Source organism: Diuraphis noxia, unplaced genomic scaffold, assembly GCF_037042655.1.
Source record: "Diuraphis noxia isolate RWA-SAM2 unplaced genomic scaffold, SU_Dnox_SAM2 contig0001, whole genome shotgun sequence".
Classification (NCBI taxonomy): domain Eukaryota; kingdom Metazoa; phylum Arthropoda; class Insecta; order Hemiptera; family Aphididae; genus Diuraphis; species Diuraphis noxia.
In genome coordinates, this window is record NW_028301711.1 from 80,763,649 (window position 1) to 80,774,529 (window position 10,881).

At 30.7% G+C, this 10,881-nt stretch overlaps 1 pseudogene; it reads right to left on the reverse strand.

Moving 5' to 3' along the window:
• Positions 1–3,926: 3,926 nt before the first annotated feature.
• LOC149061987 (uncharacterized) lies at positions 3,927–4,923 on the reverse strand (annotated as a pseudogene).
• Between the last annotated feature and the right edge of the window lie 5,958 nt (positions 4,924–10,881).

Below are 10,881 nucleotides of genomic sequence, written 5' to 3' on the forward strand. Positions count from 1 at the left end.
CTCTATAATATATAGTAGAGATCGATCTGGCCACATTTAAAATTTTTGAAATTTAGATTGCAATAAACGCTGTTGAAATTTTCGAAATGTTGAAAAATTTCAAACTTAAATATTTAATCAACTAAATAAAATTATAAAAATGTGCCTCGATCGATCCCTCGTACATGTTTTGGAATATAAGAATATTTCATCAGGATGCAAATTGAGGTAGTCGTTTCGATGTATTGTGACGAATTTTCTGTTTGCGTAAAAAAAACAAAATTTTTTCGAGATTGCTAAATTAATATCTGACATGTGCGTGCGAGTGCGTGCAAGATTGCCCGTATCTCTACGTAAGTATCAAAATATATATTACGGCCGTGTCGCGCCGTTGCGTTCCTATAAGATTATCAGATACCGCATCGATTTTGTAATTTGATAATAATACGTAATAGTAAATGCATGTATTTAGATTTCATTATATCTTAATGTTTCTTAGATATATAGGTAAGATAGGTATAATAATTGTTTTTCTATATTATTATCCTCTGCTATTGAATGTTAGCATTATCATTCCGACCAGGCTCGGATAGGCCAGTCAAGCATTCGAGAAAATCTCGAAGGGCCGCTTAAATTTTGTACTAGTATGAGAAATTTGCCGCAATGCCCACGTTACGATTTTAATGACAGCTATATTATAATAGTATACACTATACAGTCAACAAACAGGATAAGATTATTACTAGGTATTTATTAATACTAAAATTCTTCCAATATGGGCTTCTATAGCAAATTACGGGCCGATAGAAAAATATTTCTCGAAGGGCCGAGACTATCCAATCCGGCCCTGATTCCGACTGTCGACAAACATCATGTCTAGTTTAGTTTTTTTTAGACAAAAATACAATATTATTTAAATATTGTATTAAAATGAGTCTAAGATATGCTGCAAAATCAAAAATTCCACCATCAAAAAGAAAAAACATAGAGGATTTATAAATTCAATTAGAAACCCAATACAACTCGTAACTGTTCCTGTTCCTGCCACCACTGTCGGCCGTATGTGTGAAACGATCCTGGTTTTTCGGAAAACAGAGTATATACTTTATAGCTCTTTTGCCTACTTTTCATTATACAAAAGATACCAATAGTCTATATGATGTTAGTTAATAATATAATAAAGACACCAACATACGAGACGTTTCCAAATGATAAGTGCATGATTTTATTTTAATTATTCACACGGAAAATATGTGTTAAAAATTATATGATAAAATATTATTTTATTACACATAATAAACGGGACTTATTCCAAGATGATACCTTGCGATCGACGTCTAATTACGATTCGGTTGGGTGGGGAGTGGTAAGTGAAATATTGTACTCTGCGGGTTACTACTACTAATAATCATTTACGACTAATACAACGACCAGGCTGATTTTACAAGGCAATTCTGCGTTCATATAAAAATATTCAAATATTAAGATTTTCTCATTATTAATTACTTGTTTAGCATAGTTGATTAAAATTGTATTTAAATAGAATAGATAGTTAGCAGTTAAATAATGTAAGTATTAAAGTATCTAGTGTTGGCTCGCTTTCAGCAATCAACAATATTAATAGATAAATGCCTTAACGGCCTAATGGATAGGCAACACAAGGTACCGCTATCCGTGTAGGAACTATACTATTGACAACACCTGTGCGTTGATAACATTTTAATCTTTATTGTTACATAATATGAATTATTAACAAACAGTATACCATATAAATAATTATTAACAACAGCATAATATTTTCATATAAACTCTAATATTAGATAGTATAAGTATAGTAATAATAAATAGGTTCGTCGACCTATAATAAATACACAAAACTCACTAGTGTCCAGTAGCGGATTTTATCCCACGCGACCGTGCCGGGGACGTAAGCAATAAATATAAGGTAATACAACCCACACACGTGCGACTACTAGAACCCATCACAGCGCAGACAACGTAGAACCGATCATAAAACAAGACGCCTGCAGTTGCATAAAATGTGACAACTGAAAAATCGAGCAGATGCCAACAACACACACGAATGAGCAATACAACCTATAAGGATGAAATAATTTAATGCGAGAAACTAACTGTCATGTGAACGATACTCACTAGAGATATAATGAAGAAAAAACGTGGTTCTTAGCAGGAACAAGACAAGACGATGACCATTTAACATTTACGAGAACATGACAGTGCAAAGTCAGAAAAGGAACAGAACGACAAAAAACGGCAATTTTTACGAAGGAGATTCAAACACGAAGAATGCCAGTGTCGCCAACACTATAAAAAGAAAAAGAAAGACATTAGGTGACAAAACCACTGAATAATAGAATTTATCACACATACTGCTGTGGTCAGCACACGACACCTGTCACCATCGTCGACCGCGCTGCAGCGATGTGTGATACGAACAAATATAAACAACCAACTTACAATAAAAATATAGAATTGCCATTTCGGCGCTAACATCTAGTATCTAGGTACTTACCGTTATATGTTTCTTTAAATTTGAATTACTCTTAGTAGAAGTAGAGTAAATTAGAATTTACACAAAGTTCACATTTCACTTCAAAATTGTTGTCATTTACTGAAATTATCTTAAACAAATTGTTGTGCACAGACCATGGTAGCCGTAGCTCACGTATTTCACTTTCACTGTCTAATTCCATTTCATACATTAAAATGCATTTCAATAAAAATATTTTAAAATATAAATACTTAATAGGTAGTCTCATAAATTCACAACACGATTGACTCCATCCAGTGATTCACGAATGTCGAATTGTCGAATAATCTAAAACTTAAATCGTAATGAACTAACGAACCATGACTAATAGGCAATAGCCAATGGATATCAGAAATTCATGAAATTAAATCGTCGACAATAGACGATAGTCGCCGATTACAAGAAACGAATTTGTGGGTAATTAGCATAGGCGGACATCGGGGCGGGGGGGTTAGGTTAGGTATACTAACCAACGAGTAGCCGATAACTGATGAAAATTATGAAAATTTTTTATTATTTGGACCAGAATAAATCAGGTCAAATGCTTTTTTGTACTCGGCTCTTCTGAGTGGACTAATGTGGAACCAATTATAAACTTTACGACGTATATAATCAATATGGCTGGGAAATTGATCACTAGCTTTTGAAATTGCATTATTTAACGAATGAAAAATATATCGAACGATTTGTAAATTTGGATTATTTTGGATGGAGCTTTAAATTTTTTAACAAAGAACTATTTCTTATTACCTTGAGTATTTCACACAAATGGTCCATACTCCTAATTGAACTGTGAGTGGCTACATATACAGCAAGTTTTAAATCCAACTCTTTTTGTTAGTTTGTAACAATTATTACATTATTTAATTTACTCTGGTTTGAAGACAGCTTGATAATTTTCATATTTTCTACATGCACTCTGGTAGTGCTATGTTTTTTCAAATCGGTCAAGTGTGGGTTAAGTACGATTTGCAAACTTTACAGTAACTTTCATTTACTTAGTTTGCGAGTGGGCCAGCTTCAGACAACCATACTAAATTTATTTGAATAATGAATCATATTATGAATAATAATGAATCAATAATAATATGATATTATGATGTTGAAGAGTTTTATTACCTTTTGCCCATGAATTCTGCTCCCAATCTTTCCTGTACTTACGCAACGCGTTATTTTTAACTTTACCCATTACAATTTGTGAAGTGACAAAATTATAAATGAGTAATAACAATACCGTATCGGAATCTCCAATTTCGAGATTTGGATTATTGGAATCGTGTTTATAAATAAAAATATCTTGGAAAAAATATTGACACCTATTGATATATTATACACGTTATACCTACTTATACTACTTATGCAGTTGTGCATCATATTAAAAATAAATTAATAAATATTAAATGTTTATTATATTTTTATTTATTTTATGCAAAACATAAAGAATAATTTTTAATTTTAATAATTTTAACAAGGTATACATTTTCTTATTTAGGATCGTTGATTAAATATTAATTCATCCTCTCCGAACCATTTCGTACTGCCATGGTACTGCCCCAACAGACGATAAAAAAACATTTTTCACGTTCTCACGTATTTGAAATGATATCTGGGTGCTATTCCCTCTTAATGGTTCCATATTTCCAAGGACTTCGGTATTTTCGTAACTATTTATTTCTTCAAACTGAAAATCATGGCTTTGGCATAACATATTATGAAGACAACATGCAGCAAGTACTATGTTGTCTACGGATTTTGGTTGTACTTGAATATTTGTTCTGAACACTCTCCAACGACTTGAAAGTATTCAAAACGCATTTTCTACTACACGTCGTGCACGAGAAAGTCGGTAGTTAAAAATTTTGTTTCCTTCATTTCCACCTAAAGTTACCCTACTATATTATGGTCTCATAAGATATGACTTCAAGGGAAATGACTCATCTGCAACAACTATGTATGGGTTCTCTTCTATCGGTGCGTGAGGTGGAACATTTAATGTATCATTTTCTAACGCTTTTCCTAACGGAGATTTAGCAAATACAATTCCATCAGAATTCTGACCATATGAACCACATCAATAGTTATAAACCTATAGTAAGAATCTTCCAAAGCAAGTATGACGATCAAATTTAACCCTTTATAATTTAAATATGTCGATCCGCTATTTATAGGACATTGAATATTAATGTGTTTACCGTCAAGAGATCCAATACAATTGGGAAAATTCCATATCTCTTTATATTCCCGGCTAATTTTTTCCCAATCTTCTTTGGTGGGTTTCGGCATGTAGATGGGTCCTGATGTTTTCCAGATAACCTCTTCAACGATTTCTCTGGTTGTACTAAATCCCAGACGAAAACTAAAGGTTAAATACCTATAAGATTCCCCGGTGGCCAAAAATCTGTAAATATTTAAACGTCTATAAGTTTAAATAATAATGTTATAAAAAATTTAATATTAAAATAACGGTTAATTTATTATAACATTCTTTTTTACCCCAAAAAATTAAATATAAAAAAGCAGGTAAATGGATGTCACTCTGCTGTACAGTATAGGACATATGTTATAAATGGATCACTGTAATCGATGGTATTGCATTAGAAATCAATGATACAATTTTCAATAGTCCCAATCATGTATTCGGTGATCATGAGAACTGCAGTGATTATTTTTGCACACGGAAACATTTAGGTAGGTATAGTAATAATTATAATATAATAATATAGAACATTCATTATTGAAAAAAAAAATATTATCTTAAATAAAAATGTACCTAATGAATGTATCATTTATAGGTATGAATATTTAATATATTATATCTATACTATATTATGGATACTTATTATAAAGTATAGTATTATACTTAGAGTTATTACTTTTTTTTTCTAGGCGAAGAAAATTACGTTCCAGATATGAAACGAGTGGGCCTATGGGATGATATAGGTTCAATAAGAAGTGCTTTAACATATCACACAGAAAGCCTAATGTTTAATTTAAATAATAATGCAGCAGAAAATTATAATTCTATTTTGGCCAAATTTATTGGGGGTAAAAGAGTGAATTTGTGTCTTCGGGGTTCATACGAATTACGATGTAATGCCGCAGTTACTGCTTATAACGTAGGAGCAAATCGTTTATCGTTATTTCACAAACAAGTTGCTAAAAAAAAGTCCTGGTTTATTCACAAAAAAAGGGAATACAATTTTTTTAAATTATGGTTATACGAATATGAATAATTTAACATAAGTATTATGTATATTTCCTAAACAGGTACATAAAAAAAGTATGCAACTATCAGATTCTAGACGGAGACGCAAGTTATTTGCCCCAGCACCTCAACGGTTAAAAACAAAAACACTAGTTGGTCCCGATGAGAATTATGGCGCAGTTGAACCTGACCTCGATTCATTTCCAGATTTGCCATTACTAGAATTAAATAATAAAAAAATACTATATCTAAATACTCTGAAGCTTACAAAAGAAGAAATTATTGCCTTAGAGAAGAGTACCAAGAGACAACATGAGTGTGAAGATTGGCATAGAGAACGTAAAAAAAGGTTTGACATATTTAAATATAAATTATAAGTATTATGCATTACGTCCAAATTAATTAGTTATCCATAATAATTTTAAGTTGTTTTATGAGCTATTTTTGTTTTGTTAGATTAACAGCATCCGTTTTTGGTAAAATCTGCAAGTTAAGAAAAACAACATCACGAGCCAAAACTATAAAAGCGTTATTATATGGAACATTTCAAGGAAATTTAGCAACAACATATGGAGTTGAACATGAAGAAGTGGAAAAAGAAGAATTAGCAAATATTTTGGGCGTCAATATTGAGCCATCGGGATTATTTGTAGATAGTGAACAATTCTACTTGGCTGTCTCTCCAGATGGACTTATCGGAGATGATGGATTAAGTGGAAATAAAATGTCCATCTAGTGCCAAAAGTGTATCTCCAAAAGAAGCAATAGAAAACAAAATAATTAAATGCTGTGAATTGAAAAATAATGAAACACTACATTTAAAAAAAAAATGATAATTATTATTATCAAATTCAAGGGGCATTACATATTTCACGAACAGATTATTGTTATTTTTGTATTTGGTCTCTAAAAGGTAAATAACATTTCTAGTTTCTACAAACATTTTTAATTCATTAAATTACTTAATAATTTTTTTCCTCAAATAATAGGTAGTTTATACGAAAAAATATTCAGAGATGATAATTTTTGGGTCAATTCTATGGAGCCCCAATTGTCATCATTCTATATGAATAGTATAATTTTAGAATTAATAGATTCGAGATATGACCGTAGGTTGCCTATCAGAGATGGTTTATAATATTACTTTTTATATTATTTGTATAAAAATATAATGTAATATAATAATGATTATTGATTATGAAATAATAAAGTGATTGTATTATTTAGTACTGTGCATTTTTGCGACTTGAAAGAGCCGAGAACAGTGAGTATTAAATAAAAAATAACGCTTGCGCTAACCAAATTGACATAGATCTATAGTTTAAAATTGTTTTTTAAATCTAAACATTTTTTCTGTTGTCTTTTTTAATATGCAATTAGTATTATATTGAAACATCATTATAACCTTTAGAATACACGGAGATAAAGTATGTATAAATAATAAACATAGTTAATTTTGGTTATTGAACCATCGTAATAAATAAGTTCTGAGAATACCCGCGTATTACAGCTGATAGGTAGGCGGTGCGCGGTGGTACGACAACGCGATAATTGCCCAGATAAAGCATCACACACACTAATGTTCATTCACTACTCACACAATGACTCCGTTCAAATATACATGTAATATATTCTGCCTAAATATTACTCCTTAAAATATGCTATGCTCCAACAGCCGGGGCCTCTATACTATTGGATTCAAAGGAACATTTTATACGCAACTTCTTATACATTCGGTAATCAGCCTTATCGTTGTATTAGTCGTAAATGATTATTAGTAGTAGGTAGTAACCCGCATAGTACAATATTTCACTTACCACTCCCCACCCAACCGAACCGTAATTAGACGTCGATCGCGCGGTATCATCTTGGAATAAGTCCCGTTTATTAATATTTTATCATACAATTTTTAACACATATTTTCCGTATGAATAATTAAAATAAAATCATGCACTTATCATTTGGAAACGTCTCGTATGTTAGTGTCTTTATTATATTATTAACTAACATCATATTATAGACTATTGGTATCTTTTGTATAATGACAAGCAGACAAAAGAGCTATAGAGTATATACTCTGTTTGCCGAGAGACTAGGACCGTTTCACACATCCGACCGACAGTGGCGGCAGAAACAGGAACAGTTACGAGTTTTATTGGGTTTCTAATTGAATTTATTTTTAACTAACTTCAATAAACAAAAAGGATATTTGTAAATATGAATTTTTGTTATACTGACTACCAGTGTACCTTGCAAGGTACAACCATAGAGCTTTTTACTAAATTATCCTATCCTCACGAAACTTGGTATTCGGTATCTATTAAGTGTATTTATAATATTCGTAGAAAAAACTTAATTGGTAATGAAACGGTTAATGCAAATGAGAAAAATGAAACTGGTGATGATGACAATGAAAATGATGACAATGAAAATGATGATAATGGTGACAGGCACGGATTGGTAAAAAAGGGCACGGGATGCTACTTTATTTAAAGGGCAAATAACAAAAATGTTTGGGGAAAATTAAAAATATGTTGATTATGTATAAAATATTGAATATACGTAAAAATCGAAAATAGGTATCATGTTACTACAATAATTATTCATAGAAAATTATACAATATTAGATTAAAAGCAAATTAGATCAAATATATTTTAGGGCAAGGGATGCTGCAGTATCTCGATGGAATGGTGGTAATACAAATAAGTACAAATGTAATGATTGTGGAAAAAAATTAAAAATTCAGATTTAAATGCTGGTATGTGTGGTTATGTGCGGTATATGGCTTCTCACAACTCTTTTGGATATACATGCGATTATTGTCCAATGGTATTTAAAAAAAGATCGCAATTAATTCAATATAAACAACAATATTTATAGTATGTATTCAACATTCAGCAAGAACTCAGACAGGTAGCTGTAGCTCGTAGGTAGGATCATAGGCGGCATCTAGGGGGGGGGGCATGAGGGTGCAGTTGCACCCACGAAAATTTTTCTGGGGGGCAAAAGTATCATTTTGCACCCACACACAGACAATCACAACAGTAAAAATATTTTAATCATTTTGTTGTTAACAATTATGCTGATATAATGTAATTTTGATAATAAAAAAGCTGGAAAGTGGATGTCGCTCTGCTATTCAGTAGGTTACAAGTGGGTTACTGTAATCGATGGAATTAAATTTGAATCCAATGATATTATATCATTGTATACGAAAAACGATTCTGAGCAAAGACGGTTTATCTGTCTAGAATATATTATAGATTATTAAAAATTTTCAAATCTTAGATTTAAAAAGAAATTTTTTTATGAATTTCTAGTTTAAAATAATTTGAGAATTTTCGTGGTTTTTACATAATATGTTGTCAAAATTCAAACTTTGAATGCTTGTAAAAAAAATTGTGACTACGCATTTCTTTTATTTTTCAATTGCTATTGTAAAAATATGATAGGAGCCATGTATTAAATTTTCAAATCTAAGATATAAAAGGAAAATTTTTAATGAATTTCTAGCATAAAATAATTTATGAATTTTCGTGATTTTTTACGTATTTAGTCAAAATTTGAAATTTACATGCTTATAAACAAAAATTGTGACTATATATTTATTTTATTTTTCAACTGCTATTGTAAAAATATTTTAGGAACCTTGTATTAAATTTTCAAGCTTTTCTGCCTAACAAATACATTTTTATCGATATTAATTTTAAAAAAACTAATGATGATCGAAAATTTCAAATACCTATGAATAGTTCAACTTAAGTCGAAAATTTTTGAAAATTGCATGGTAGATATAATATACTTATATTAACATTCGGTGAAAATTTCATGTATCTATGGTTTTTGTTTTAAAGTTACATCAAAAACCAAAATTGATTTTGTCGAAAACGGATTGTGCGTAAGATTTGACGTTTTCCCCGTAATTTTTAGTTTGTTTTTCTCGATTATTTAGAAAAGTATTGAGAATTTTTTACTTTTAACCCCCCAAATAAGTACTAACTAGGTTCACATTCTGATCTAACATAAGGTACTAAAGTCGAAAATCGAAGCATTTTTACTTTCCCAAAACGTGATGACAGACATAAAAAAAACACAGATCATGGTAAAATAAATACATTCACCGCCGCTCAGAATCTAAAATAACCATGGATCATTTCAATATTTTATATCTGATTACTCAATTAATTGTACGGACTAAAATCTTAGTCCGTGATTAAATGTTAAAATAATAATAATAATAATATGATAATAATTAAATAATGTAGGAAGCTAATTCGTCACTAAATAGCTATATGGTTCAAAATAGATCATATTGTATATTTCAAAATAAAAAGTTGTTTTTTAATAATATTTTTACATATTCATATTATACATATTTGAAATACAGAGACCCAATTAATAGTTATTAATAAAGAATTTTTTTTCTAACTACATTAATTGTTGTAGCAATAGTTATATATTAGGGGGTACTAGGGCAACTTCCCTATGGATTTGTTAATGTTATTACCATAAACGTTTGCACCCACAAAAGTTTCTACCAAGTGCCGCCTATGGGTAGGATGATTGCATGTGAGTGAGAGTCGACTGATGGATTAAGTTCTTATTTTATGATTATAGAGACCAATAATAGAAGTGTTTCAGACCAAAAACTGAGTTTGGATTTTATTTTAATCGTTTGAAGTTATAACATTTTAAGCGGAACAGTATTGGAATATACATAGTTTGAGTCAGAAAATGTGCTTAAATTGAATGATATTTCAGTGTAGGTATATACAAAATCTTGAGTCACTTTACTTTAGAATGAAAAAACGTAAATTATTAATTATTTTAGGAGAGGATCGTTAGCTCACGACAGACGATGGTAAGACGATTTTGGGTTTAGCGCAGTGATGCCCAACCTTTTTTGTTCAGCGTGCCACTTTGGTAAGCAATCATTTTCGAGCGGGCCACCGAATATATGTATTTTTTTTATTTTATTATTATCATTACTATTATAAAATAAATAAACATTACTTTAAATATTTAAGAATATATTATTTGATTTAAAAATTTGTAATGGGCCACATGGAATACCTTCGCGTGTGGCCTGCGGGACGCAGGTTCGGCACCACTGATTTAGCGCGTGAAGCTTAAGAAATTTAAGCT